Below are 14380 nucleotides of genomic sequence, written 5' to 3'. Positions count from 1 at the left end.
CGCAAAATTTCATGTCAATCCGAATAGTTTAAAGGCGTTTCGGATCGTTAGAGAAAAATTAAGAACTTGAAGTTCATAAGTTTGATTCAATTGGTTTAAAGAGGCGATTCTTAAATTTAGCGTTGTTTCGGGTGTTCCGAAGGTTCGAGTAGGTCCATTTCATGATTTCAAACTTGTCGGTATGTTCGGGCGGGGCCCGGGAGCCCCGAGCGTCAATCGAATGAGCTCGAGTGAAGTTGGAATTTTTGAAAAGTGCTAAAGCATCTGCTTTTGTCATAACCGCACCTGCGGTTGGTTGACCCCAGGTGCGAGACCGCAGAAGCGGTCCTCCTATCACAGATGTGACCAAGGCAGTCCAGGCCAGGAACCGTAGAAGCGGCTCCCAAGCCGCAGAAGCGGCTTCAAGACCGCAGAAATGATCCCAGCCCGCTTGGCCCATTTTCGCAGATGCAGTCTCTTCCTTGCAGAAGCGGGACCGCAGATGCCGAAATCGCTGAAGCAATGAGCTTCATTTAATACAGGTTCTAAGTCATTTTATTACCACTTTTCACTCCTCCATTGGCAATTTTGGGTGCTTTTGAGAGAAGACTTCCACCTAGCATCTTGAGGTAAGTTTATCCCACTAATTCTTAGTTTAATACTTGAGTCTTAGGTAGATTAAACACTTGAATTTAGGTAAAATCAAGGGGTTAGAGCAAAACCTAGGGTTTTAATAAAAGTTAGATTTAACCACGAAATTTGTTATGAAATAAATTAGAAATCATATATTATTGATCCTTAGGTTATAGAGCACAACTTCCTTCGAAAAATTTCGGAATTCGGGCACGTGGGCCTGGGTCAGATTTTAGGAAAACTCGTGTTGAGGATTGGGAAATTTCTTAAATACCTAGAATACGATCTTGTGAGCTTATATTGACTAGTTCCTACTTCATTTAACTAGTTTTGGATCGTTCGACTCTAAAGTGAGAGTTTGGGCTCGTTCTTAGCATTTGGAAGTATACTTGGAGCGATGTGAATCTCCTTTCTAACCTTGTAAGAGGGAATTGTCCTCATAGGTGTAATAATTGAATTAATTGCTACTATATGCGGGGGCTACGTACGTACTAGATGACGAGAGTCCGTGCGTAGCTACTATTATGTTAAGTCCGGATAGTTTAGGACCAAAAAACATGCTCTATGTGATATTCTTGTAACTTGATGTTTAATTCAGATTCGTATAAATCATGTTGATCAAGGTAATGAGACTAGTAAGAGGAACCTTATCTTCCTTGACCTTTTTAAAAAGAAATTGAATATTTCTGGTATAACTGTTTCTCAGATATAAACTATTGTCTGCTTGTTATTGAATCTACTTATATATTGACCGCGTCGCACGTGTGGTTCGCGAGCGGGGTAATAGATGTATCTATGGTTCGTGCCGTTCGATCCTCGGCAGTGCACAATTTACTTTTATGTTGGATCGGGCCGTACGTCCCTTGGTGTTACTTGCGCATGCTTTACTTAGTATTTTTTTGTGGACTGAGCTTCGTATAGGCCTTGAAACGTAAATGGATACCCATGATATTATCTGGAAAAAGAACTGTTATTCCTTGCCATAAATTGTTAATTAATTGTGCTATCCATGCTTAGTATAAATTCTTTCTCATATTATTTGACCCTAGTAAGTATCAAGTCGACCTCTCGTCTCTACTTCTTCGAGATTAGACGGGATACTTACTGGGTACATATTGTTTATGTACTCATACTACATTTCTGTACTTAATTGTACAGGATCTGAGGCAGGTGTCTCTGGCTATCAGTCTGGTGCGCATCTCTGAGCGGATTTCGAGACTTCTACGGTGAGTTGCTTCCCTTTCCATGCCGTTCTGCAGCCTAAAGGAGTCTCTCTTATGTATTTTTGCCGTCTATTCTGTTTCAGACAGTAAGATAGTGTGATTCTTTTGTATATTCTACTAGTTGCCCCCAGCTTGTGACATCGGGTCTTGACACACACATTAGTAGACTATTATTTTGGGATTGTATGATTATTTTTGGCTTTACTGAGCATTTTTGATTTTTTTTTCGACTTAAGGAATCATTGCAACTATTTTGGGTAATAGAAAATAAGAACTTATTTAGTATTTTCTGCGTTGGCTTGCCCGGCAGTGGTGTTGGGCGCCATCATGACCTATTGTGGAAATGGGTCGTGACACAGAATATATATCTATGGGTTCCAGGCTCGGTATTTTAGGCCCAGTAGCACCAAGCTATCTTGAATTCTTATGTGTGTCAATTTCAATTTTTTTTCCATAATTTTGTGTGTTTGTTTTATAAATTAAATAATTAATTTTTAATTAGACATCGTATATATCTATGGGTTCCACCAAGCTCGATATTTGTGGCCCAGTAGCACCAAGCTTTCCTGAATTCTTTTGTGTGTCAATTTCAATATTTTTATAATTTTGTGTGTTTGCTTTGAAAATTAAATAATTAATCTTTAATTGGACAACGTATATATCTATGGGTTCTAGGCTCTATATTTGAGGCCCAGCAGTACCAAGCTTTCCTGAATTCTTATATGTGTCAATTTCAATATTTTTATAATTTTGTGCGTTTGTTTTGTAAATTAAATAAATTGGACAGAGTATATACCTATGGATTCCAGGCTCGATATTTGAGGCCCAGTAGCGGCAAACTATCCTAAATTCTTGTGTGTGTCAATTGTAATATTTTTCATAATTTTGTGTGTTTGTTTATAAATTAAATAATTAATTTTTGTAAATTGTAATTGGACAAAGTTTGTGTTTGATCTATCAATATCGTAAATACTTAAACTACAGGGATTCTACGCTAAAAGACTCTACATTTTACTACGCTAAAATGCTCTATATTTTACTACGCTAAAAGGGTACTAGTCTTTAAGCAAATAAATAATCTAAACTAAATAAAAATAACAAATATATTATAATAACATAACAGTCACAAAATTACATATATAACAGTAAAAAGAATTTATGAATATTTTTATTAACAAAAAAAATTATTTCTCAACTTTTAACTATTTTTTTAAAATACTAATATCTTAATCCGGATAAAAATAACATACTAGTTTAATCACAAACAAAAAATAAAACAACATGAAAACACATTCAAGACAACTAATATGCATTATTATACGAGTTTTGACATAAACTAAATCGGAATACCTCGATTTATATTTTTAGAAAAGTCAAAAAATTAAAATTTTGAGCCCGTAACGAAGAAACCATAACAATAGAAGGCTTGGGTTGGATGCGGGACCTACAATCTTATCTTTTTATGTGACGGGTGGGGTCCACTCAGATTTTTTTTGGAGAAAAAAAGGGGGACCGCTGGTTCTGTTTTTTAAAAAATGGGGGAAGGGGCCTGTTTCTGTCGTTGGGGGAAGAAGAAGGGGTTTTTAATTAGAAGGTATAACGCGATATTATACCATGCTATATATAATGCGGTATTACACCGCGCTATACCTTAACGGCATAAATACTGTTAAAGTATAGCGCGGTATAATACCGCATTATATGCAGAAAAATATCTTTTTTGGGGCAATAGAAACATATTTTGAATCTAAAAAGTTGGCATTTAGGTTTCGAACTCCCTTATAATGATTGAGAGGTTGTGTAACAACTAAATTTCGCTCCTGAAAAATAATAATCAAAACAAGAAATATAGCGACAAATATTATATTCAATTTCAAGTGATGGGGTTACAATCTCTAAAATATCTCTAAATCTAAAGAGATGTAGTCATCTGATTCTTCTCCTCATGGACGATGGTTCAAGAGCTTGATCTTGAACTTGACTGATTTCAGATTTGTAGTATGTCACGAACAATTTGAAGGACGATTGCAGATATGGATGAAGACCTTGATCTATTTTCAGAGCTTTTTTAGCCTTTCGTTCTGCTTACTTGCTTGTGTCTTAGCCTTCTCCTTTGATCCCTTTATATAGGTGTGGGGTGGAGTAATCTCCAAGAAAATCCTAGTGGGTCAATGGGCTTGAGGCTTCTGGGCCGATCCATTTGATATAAGGCCAATTGACGGGCTAGCCCAATAATACATTGGATTTTTATTTAAATCAATTTATTTTAAATTTAAATAATCGACCCGATTATACTAGCCCATAGTATCATTTGGACTAATATATATTTAATATATGATAAAATCTAAATTACTTATGGATTCAAATTTAATAAAATTTTAATTGTCTACATGTTGTTTCCGATAGACCACCGGATCAAAGAATAGTAGAGATAAGATAAAGCAGCCAAGTAGTAAACAAAGGTGACAACAATGCATTATGATGACAGGCGTGAAGGACACAACAACAACAAACACAACATATAATAATAAAAAAAAAACATGACTAAGATAATACAAAAATAATCTAAGTATTATTGATAGGCCTAGGAGGAACACACTACTAACTGTCAACCTACAACCCTAATCCTTGACCTCCACACCTTCTTATAAAAATCTAAAACTAGAAAATACAAAAATAATATTAATATTGAATGATGTACAACAACAACAATAACAAACCGAGCGTAATCCCATAAATAAGGGTCTGAGGAGGGTAGTGTGTACGCAGTCTTATCCCTACCTTGTGCAGGTAGCGAGACTATTTTCGATAGACCCTCGGCTCCAAGCAAGCATGCAAATCACAACAGTATAGAGAAGAAATATTAATATAAAAGTCAGGAAAGCAGTAACAACAAAAAGGAAGTAGAACTACCAAAACACAAGCAATATGAGGTAATAATAGAATTTTAAGCATATGGAAATAAAAAAATAAGCTACTACTACCGGAAGGAAAGAGAAGACGTGCAAATGCCTACTAGCCTTCTGCCCTAATCCTCGCCTTCATCACCCGCCTATCAAGGATAATATCCTCGGTGAGCTGAAGATGTCATGTTCGGCCTAATCACATCTCCCCAATTCTTCGACATACCTCTACCTTTTCTCATACCCACCATTGTCAATTTCCCACACCTCTTTACTAGGGCGTCCGAACACTTCCTCTTCACATGCCCAAACTATCTCAATCTCACTTCCCGTATCTTGACCACGACGGAGGCTACACTTACATTGTCCCAAATATCTTCATTCTACAAAGTGGTGGTTAAACCAACTATGTTATATCAGACGGATTGTTGACCAGTCAAAACTCTCATGTATTATTATTTATAAATAATTTAATTTTAACCTTTTTCTCTTTTAATGTTATAATAATATTTAAGACCCTTTTTATTATAAGCTTTTAAAATATTTGTTTTTTTAAATTAAACTCCGTATCCTTCACATAAAGTATGAGGGAGAGTGTAACTAGAAAAAAAAAATTATTTTCTTGTAACTAGAGAAAAAAATATTTCACCTTTCAAATATTATTATTATTATTATTATTATTATTATTGGGAATCAACACTGACATTCGCTGGCACTGCCATGTGATGGAGAGTACTTGTTAGGCCAGATCTGATTGGCACGTTTTTCTTTTTTGTTCGTTTCTATCAAATTGGAGTATCATTTTTGCACATGCAAAATTTAATTGTGTTTGCATTTTTAGTTTTAAGGTTGTAGGTTAATAGGTAGTTGAGTGTTTTTGGGACAATTCCAATGTTATTAGTGGCAGTCTTGTATTTTAATATTGTAGATTTTTATCACTACATGTTCTTTTCGCCTTATTTTCGTTTATCTTGTTCTGCTCACTGCTTGTGCTCTATTCTCATTTTTTCTCGTGCCGGGGGTCTACTGAAAATAGTCTCTTTGCATTCAATATTTGGGTAAAGTTGGTGTATTACCCCCTCAAACCTTACTTGTAAAACTATACTGAATTTGTTATTGACATGATTGATCATACTCCTGAGTAAGAGTAGGTTAAAAAGTTGTGTTTAGATATAAATTTTTTTTTGAAGAAAATTCACATTCAAATCAGTATTTTAGTATTTCACTTACTTTCAAAGAGACCTCCTTCCAGGTTTGACTTGGTAACACTTGCCTTCCTTTTGGGTTGCAATATTACACTTACCTTCCTTATTTTGATTTTCTTGTAACATTATTTTAATTTATTTATTATTAATACAAAATAACTATCATCTGACCAATTTACCCTTCAAAATGTATATTTTTTCATGTCAATTTTATTCGAGTTTTAGGATGAACATGACATATGAACACGCTTCAAACGTAAGTATAAATGCAAAAATCTACATAGAATTTCACTGTATATGTGTGGAATAAGATCCCTAACCATTGTTGCCAAAAATATGCCATGGAAGTTGATGATGGCCGAAACTAAATCAGCGATAATCTTCAATCTCCATATTAAATGATTGGATTTTACCCCATCCCTCTCGACATGAGACATGGTTCATTAGAACTCTTTGGTATTTCTCTTTGCAGAATCCCCTTTCTAATATCGTATGTTTTTGATGAGTTAATTTTATAAATTACTCCAAGTAAATAAATGAATAAATTAAAAACAAGGAGAAATTAAATAAATTCATGAGACAGAAAAATGTTTGGAGGTAGCGAACTAGCTAAATTTGGTACTAAAACTTGGAGATTGTAAAACATAACAAGCTCCAATGGCGGCAGTTAATGGAAAAGGATTTAGGTTATTATAAAGAAATTACTTAAAGAAGATATTCAGTAAGTTAATCAATCAATCAAAAATTTAAAAGGATAAATTAGTCATTTAGTACTTTTTTTTTACATTAATAATAAATAGGTTATAATAAATAGGTTAAAAGAAATGTTACAAAAAAATCAAAATAAGGAAAGTAAGCATAATATATTGCAAATCACAAGGGAGGTGAGTGTTATCGAGCCAAACTTGGAGGGAAGTCTCTGAAAATATTCTTGACAACATTAGTTCATTCTAGACATGTTCAGCATTTGAATTACTCTAAATAAAGCGATCTAGACCTTTACTTTTTGGGATCTTTACATAAGTAGATGATGTAATGACCTGGTCGGTCGTTTCATGAGTTACCGTTCCGTTTTTCTTATTTTTACTTCTTTATGTGTTGTTCAGCTTCATTTCATCGTATCGTGTCGGTTGGTTCGGGTTTGGAGTAGTTTTGGAGTGTTATGAGACACTTAGTCTCTTAAGTTGACCATTTAGTTGGAAAAGTCAACCGGAAGTTAACTTGTGTGAAAACGATCTCGGAACTTGGTTTTTATGGTTCGGATAGCTTCGTTAGGTGATTTGGGACTTGGGAGCATCATCGAAATGTATTTTGGAGGTCCGTGGTAGATTTAGGCTTGAATTGGCGAAATTGAAATTTTGGCGCTTTCCGGTTGGTAGTGAAAATTTTGATATCGGAGTCGGAATGGAATTCCGAAAATTGGAGTAGGTCCGTTGTATCATATGTGATGTGTGTGCAAAATTTTAGGTCATTGAGACGAGGTTTGATAGACTTTTTGATCGAAAGCGAAATTTGGAAGTTTTGAAATTCTTAGGCTTGAATCCGAGGGTGATTTGATGTTTTGATGTTGTTTTGAGCGTTCCGAAGGTTGAAACAAGTTTTAATGATGTTATGGGATGTTTTGGCATGATTGGTTGAGGTCTTGAGGGCCTCGGGTGAGTTTCGGGAGGTTAACGGGCCAAGTTCTTATTTTGGAGAGTTGCAGATTTCTGGTATTTTATTGCAGAAGAATTGCTCTTCGCGTTCGCGGAGGGGGATCGCGTTCACGAAAGTATGGCCAGTCAAAGGACCGCGAACGCGAGGAGATGGACGCGTTCGCGAAGAGAAAGTGGAGCAGCTGGGCCCCCAAAAGTTTGTACTTCGCGTTCGCGTTCGCGATAGCCTGGACAACTGAAGCTCCGCGTTCGCGAGATGGGACTCGCATTCCCGAAAGAGGATTTTGAGCAGTGGAATTTTTGTGCTTCGCGAACACGAGGCTTTGACCGCATTCGCGAAGAAGGAATTAATGCCTCGGCAGAATATTTAAATAGCCATCTTCGCGATTTTTAGGCCATTTCTCGCCATTGTTGGCCGGATAAGGATTCTATTGATGTAATTTTTATCGGATTCCAAGACGTGGTCCCAGGGGTCGGGTTTGGCCAATTTTGAGATTTTTGATGTAATTTGATTATTTTCGCATGGGCTTCGTTTCCTTAATATATATTGATGTTATGATTCTGATTTTGGATAGATTCGACGCGAGTTGAGGCCGAGTCGAGAGGCAAGGGCATAGCGGAGTAGTATTTCATCCGATTTGAGGTAAGTAACGATTGTAAATCAAGACCTGAGGGTATGAAACCCCGAAAATTTCGTACTATTTTTGACAAATGAGGTGACGCACATGCTAGGTGATAGACATGTAGGCGTGCACCCGTCGGAATTGTGACTTGGTCCGTCCCGTGGCGACTGTATAGTTGCATATTTTGATATATTGTATATGATATCCATGTGTTTTAGAAATTGGTTTGTTAACTTGGGCTGAATGCCATGTTTGGGGTCTTTGTGCCGAACTGTTTAGACCCTTAGGGGTATTTTACTACTTTCCTCATACTGTTTGGATTTGAAAGCATATCCTCAGTCATGTTTTACCTGTTATTGTTAATCTGGTTTCATTACCCTTCTTCTTAATACATGAAAACTGTTTGGGCTGAGTTTCCCTGATTTTTTACTGATATGCCCGAGTGGCCATGAGGTTAATGACTGAGAGAGATATAGCAGAACCTTTAGGTTAATCAGGGAATCAAAAAATAAAATAGGGGACAAATCTTTGTCTACTATCTACTACTATATGCTTTCCATATAGAAATGATTCAACACGTTAATTTGATAAGAACTATCACCAATGAAAAATTTGGTGTAGTACATACTTCTTGTACTAATATTTTATCTTATCAAAATAAAATAGTTACGATTATTATTATTATTATTATTATTATTATTATTATTATTATTATTATTATTATTATTATTATTATTATTATTATTATTATTATTATTATTATTATTATTATTATTATTATGAGATATCTATTGAGCCGGAGTGCTGAGTGTGAGTACTGATTGACGAGAGCTGAGTCACGAGTGACTGAGAGGCTTGCCCGAGGGGTTGTACTTATGAGTGATACCTTGCCCGAAGGGGCTTGCTTATGCTATTTTCTGCTTCCACTCTTCTTTTATACTAAACCTCTGTTGAAAATATTAAATAAATATTTTTTAAGGATTTTTAATGGAAACTGAAGTTTTTTTCGAGATAATTGGCTATTGAATTGCAAATTTTGACTTGATATATCTATTGAGATTTCTTAATAAGTATTCATATGATTTTTAAATGTTCGTCACTGCACTCAGACTTTATTTACTTTAGTTACTTACTGAGTTGGCGTACTCACATTACTCCTTGCACCTTGTGTGCAGATCCAGGTGCCCGAGCATCAGAGTGAGAGGTTCCAGCACTCTCAGAGTCTTATCCGGAGATCGCAAGGTAGCTGCACGACGTTCGCAGCCCTACCTTCCTCCTTCCTATTCTAGTACTTTATATTTCAGACTTGTTTTGTATTGAGCAGACAGTGTTAAGTGTATTTAGTGGCTCATGACTAGTGACACCATATTCGGTCTGTGTTGATGTATTTTCGTACTTATTCTACTTATTTCTTTAATATTTTAAAAATTGAAAGCTTTGAGACTTAATCTGTTTTGAAAAGTGGATTTATAAATGGTCTCTGTATTGTTCCTGTTGTTTTTGGGCTGGCCTAGTACTATGGTAGGCGCCATCATGATCGAGGTATTTGGGGTTGTGACAAGTTGGTATTACAACCTAGGTTACATAGGTCTCATAGGTCATGAGCCGGTCCAGTAGAGTCTTGCGGATCGGTACGAAGACGTCTGTACTTAGCCTCGGGAGGCTGCAGAACCTTTAGGAAACTTCACATTCTTGAAATTCCTGTCGTGCGAATCTATTGATTCTAGTACTAAGCTTTTGTTATTCTATTCTCTCATAGATGGTGAGGACACGCGCTACCGGTCAGGACAAACGACCACCAGTACCACCAGTTGGGGCCACTAGAAGCCAAAGGCGCGGTCGAGGCCGTGGTAGGGGCAGGGGTGTAGCCCGCACAGCAGCTAGGGCATCACCTGCAGATCCACCAGCCGCCCTAATTCATGATCAGGTCCCAGTTATGGATGCTCCAGCAATACCAGCTCAGGCACCGGCTGTGCCTATTGTGATTCTAGGCCTTTAGGAGGCCCTAGCCCAGATTCTATCAGTGTGCACTGGCCTGACTCAGGCGATCTCAGTTACTACGGATGCAGCTACTTCTCAGGGCGGAGGAGGTACTCAAACTCCTGCTGCTCGCACACCTGAGCAAGTAGTGCAGGGACTTCAGACACCAGGGGCACCTCCAGCCCAGCCGGTTGCACCAGTCCAGGATTATATGGTACCAGTTATGCCTGACGACGAGCAACGTCGATTGGAGAGGTTTGGTAGACTTCAGCCTCCGACTTTCAGTGGTACAGAGAGCGAGGATGCCCAGGGTTTCTTGGACAAATGTCAGAGGATTCTTCGTACATCGGGTATTTTGGAGACCAGCGGGACTTTTTAGTTTTTTGGAGATGCCTTTACTTGATGGGAGGCTTATGAGAGGCGTACACCTGTTGATGCAGTGCCCCTCACTTGACAGTAGTTCTCCGTTCTCTTTTTGGAGAAGTATGTGCCACAGTCTCGCAGGGAGGAGCTGCACAGACAGTTCGAGTAGTTGCGTCAGGATGATATGACTGTGAAGCAGTATGAGATGAGGTTCTCGGAGTTAGCTCGCCATATTGTTTGGTTGGTTCTTACGGATAGAGAGAGGATCAGGAGGTTCGTTGATGGCCTCACATATCAGCTTCAGATTCTCATGACTAGGGAGAGGGTGTAAGGTGCTACTTTTGAGGATGTTGTCAACATTGCTCACGAGATTGATTTAGTTCGTCGCCAGCAGAGATATGAGAGGGAGGCCAAGAGGCCTCAGGGATCTGGTAGTTTTAGTGGTGCTCCTTCGAGAGGTTAGTTTTAGCACGGCAAAGGCCGTCCATTTAGACATGCTTAGTCAGCTCGCCTAGTTCATCGTGGGGAGTCATCGGGCCATGGTTCTCACAGTACACATCAGGGCTATTCATCACTCTGTGCCCTACCAGCCTAGAGTTTGTCCCGTGCTCCATCGGTTCAAGGTTCCTCCATGCCAGGTCCTTTTACTAGTCATTCCGGTGCTAGGGGTTCCCTTTAGTCCCCGTTCCTCACACTGAGGAGTTGTTATGAGTGTGGAAAGTTTGGACATATGAGGAGGCAATATCTTCGTCTTCTTGAGGGTCTGTCTCAGTAGAGGAGTCAACCCTCAACTTCAACTCCAGTTACTTTACCACCCACTCAGGCAGCTAGGGGTAGGGGTCAGCCAGCTAGGGGTCGCCCTAGAGGGGGAGGTCGATCAGGTGGTGGTCAGGCCTGTTTCTATGCGCTCCCAGCCAAACCAGGTGTTATTGCTTTAGATGCTGTGATTACAGGTATTGTCTCAGTCAGCCACAGAGATGCATGTGTATTATTTGATCCTGGTTCCACTTTTTCATATGTGTCATCATATTTTGCTCGTTATTTGGATTCGCCCCGAGAGTCTCTTGTTTCATTTGTTCGTGTATCCACTCCGGTGGGCGATACTATTATTATGGACCGTGTATACCGGTCGTGTGTGGTGACTATTGGGGGTCTAGAGACCCGAGTGGACCTTTTGTTGCTTTGTATGGTGGACTTTGATATGATATTGGGCATGGATTGGCTATCTCCGTATCGTGCTATATTGGACTATCATACTAAGATAGTGACGTTGGCTATGCCGGGTGTTCCACGGATTGAGTGGTGAGGTTCGACTGATTTTGTTCCCAGTAGGGTGATTTCGTTCTTGAAGGCCCAACGGATGGTTGGGAAAGGTTGTCTTTCATACTTGGCCTTTGTGAGGGATGTTAGTGCAGAGACTTCTAGTATTGATTATGTTCCTGTAGTGAGGGATTTTTCTGATGTGTTTCCTGTAGACCTGTTGGGCATGCCACCGGACTAGGGGTGTTCAAAACCGATCCGAAACAGAAAACCAAACCGAACCGAACCGAACTGAAACTTAATGGCTTACTGGTAACGGGTTAACGGACAAGGAACGAATTGAAATTTTTTATTAACGGCTTATCGGTTTGGGGGCGGATTATTCAATTTTCTTAATGGATAATCCATTAACCCATTAAGAATATATATATATATATTAAATATAAAAAAAAACAAAAACCCTTGACCCTTCATGTAATTGAAATAGGAGAAGAAGTAGAGATGGAAGTTGGAACCGGACAATGTGGGACACATGAACAATTGCAGAAAACAATGTGTACAATTTTAAAATGGACAGTGCTCATTTTAATACTTTGCTTTGGGATGTACTGGACAATGTACAATTGTACACATTTGCACAACAAAAGTATTCTTGAAAACAAATGTGTGCAATTTTAATACTCTGCTTTGGGACAGTGTTCATTTTAATAAACTGTAGCATACAATTTAGTGATTTACAAATGTGTTCTACTTTTCACTCATTGTTATGTAGGCAGACCAGTAGTTTCGAGTTTTGTATGTAGACTCAATGTGTAATTTCAATTTCTGAATTTGTATGCTAGGTTGTTACCAAACAACTAACACACGCAATATAGGTTGAATTAGGCCGATAAACCGCCCGATAAGAATTAAACCGATACCAATCCGCCTGATATCTTATCGGATGGCTAGCGGATTAATACATTTAAAAGTTGATAACCGTTAAGCCAAACCGTTAAGAGTAAATAACCGCCCAGTCCACCCGATAAGCAGCCCTACACCGGACAGGGATATTGATTTAGTGTCGGGCACTAGCCCATATCTATTCCACCGTATCGTATGGCACCGGCGGAGTTGAAGGAGCAACTTCAGGAACTCCATGATAAGAGGTTTATTCGACCTAGTGTGCCGCCTTGGGATGCACCAGTTCTATTTGTGAAGAAGAAGGATGGTACAATAAGGATGTGCATTAATTACCGGCAGTTGAACAAAGTTACAATCAAGAACAAGTATCATTTGCCTCGTATTGATGATTTATTCGACCAACTTCAGGGAGCGAGTGTGTTCTCCAAGATTGATCTCCGTTCAGGGTATCACCAGTTGAAGATGAGGGACTCAAATATTCTTAAGACAACTTTTAGGACTCGATATTTTCATTATGAGTTCTTTGTTATGTCTTTTGGACTGACCAATGCCCCAACAACATTCATGCATTTGATGAACAGCGTGTTTCGGCCATATCTCGACTTGTTTGTGATTATTTTCATTGATGATATTCTAGTGTACTCACATAGTCAGGAGGAGCACGCCGAGCATTTGAGGGTTGTATTGCAAAGATTGTGGGAGGAGAAGCTTTATGCAAAGTTCTCCAAGTGTGAGTTTTGGCTCAGTTTGGTGGCTTTCTTGGGGCACATAGTGTCCAGCGATGGTATTCAGGTTGATCCGAAGAAGATAGAGGTAGTTCAGAGTTGGCCCAGACCGTCTTCAACCATAGAGATTCGCAGCTTTCTTGGTTTGGCAGACTATTACCGTCGGTTCGTTCAGAAATTTTCATCTATTGCATCACCCTTGAACAAATTGACTCAAAAAGGTGCTCCATTCAGGTGGTCGGATGAGTGTGAGGCGAGCTTTCAGAAGCTCAAGACTGCCTTGACTACGGCTCCAGTGTTAGTTTTTCCATCAGCTTCAGGTTCATATACAGTGTATTGTGATGCTTCGAGAGTTGGTATTGGGTGTGTGTTGATGTATGAGGGTAGAGTGATTGCTTATGCTTCTCATCAGTTGAAGCCCCATGAGAAGAAGTACCATGTTCATGATTTGGAGGCATTATTTGTATGGTGTATCTTGTGAGGTGTTTAGTTAAGATTTTTAAACTAAATACTCGATTCTATGATGATTTCTAACTATTTAGTCATTAAATTAGTGGGATTCAAAGCCTAAAATTGGGAGATTAGAGCTTGAAATTGGAGAGTGTAAATTGGGGATTTGAGGGACCATTTGAGGTCCGATTTTGATGTTCTTGGTATGTACGGACTCGTGGGAGGATAAGGATTCTATTGATGTAATTTTTATAAGATTCCAAGACGTGGTCCCGGGGGTCGGGTTTTGCCAATTTCGGGATTTTTTATGTAATTTGATTATTTTTGCATGGGCTTCGTTCTCTTAGCATATATTGATGTTAGGATTCTGATTTTAGATAGATTTGACGCGAGTTGAGGCCGATTCGAGAGGCAAGGGCGTCACATAGTAGTATTTTATCCGGTTTGAGGTAAATAACGATTGTAAATCTAGACCTGA

This window comes from Nicotiana tabacum, chromosome 20 (genome assembly GCF_000715075.1).
Source record: "Nicotiana tabacum cultivar K326 chromosome 20, ASM71507v2, whole genome shotgun sequence".
In the NCBI taxonomy this organism is placed as follows: domain Eukaryota; kingdom Viridiplantae; phylum Streptophyta; class Magnoliopsida; order Solanales; family Solanaceae; genus Nicotiana; species Nicotiana tabacum.
This window is presented reverse-complemented; position numbering follows the sequence as displayed.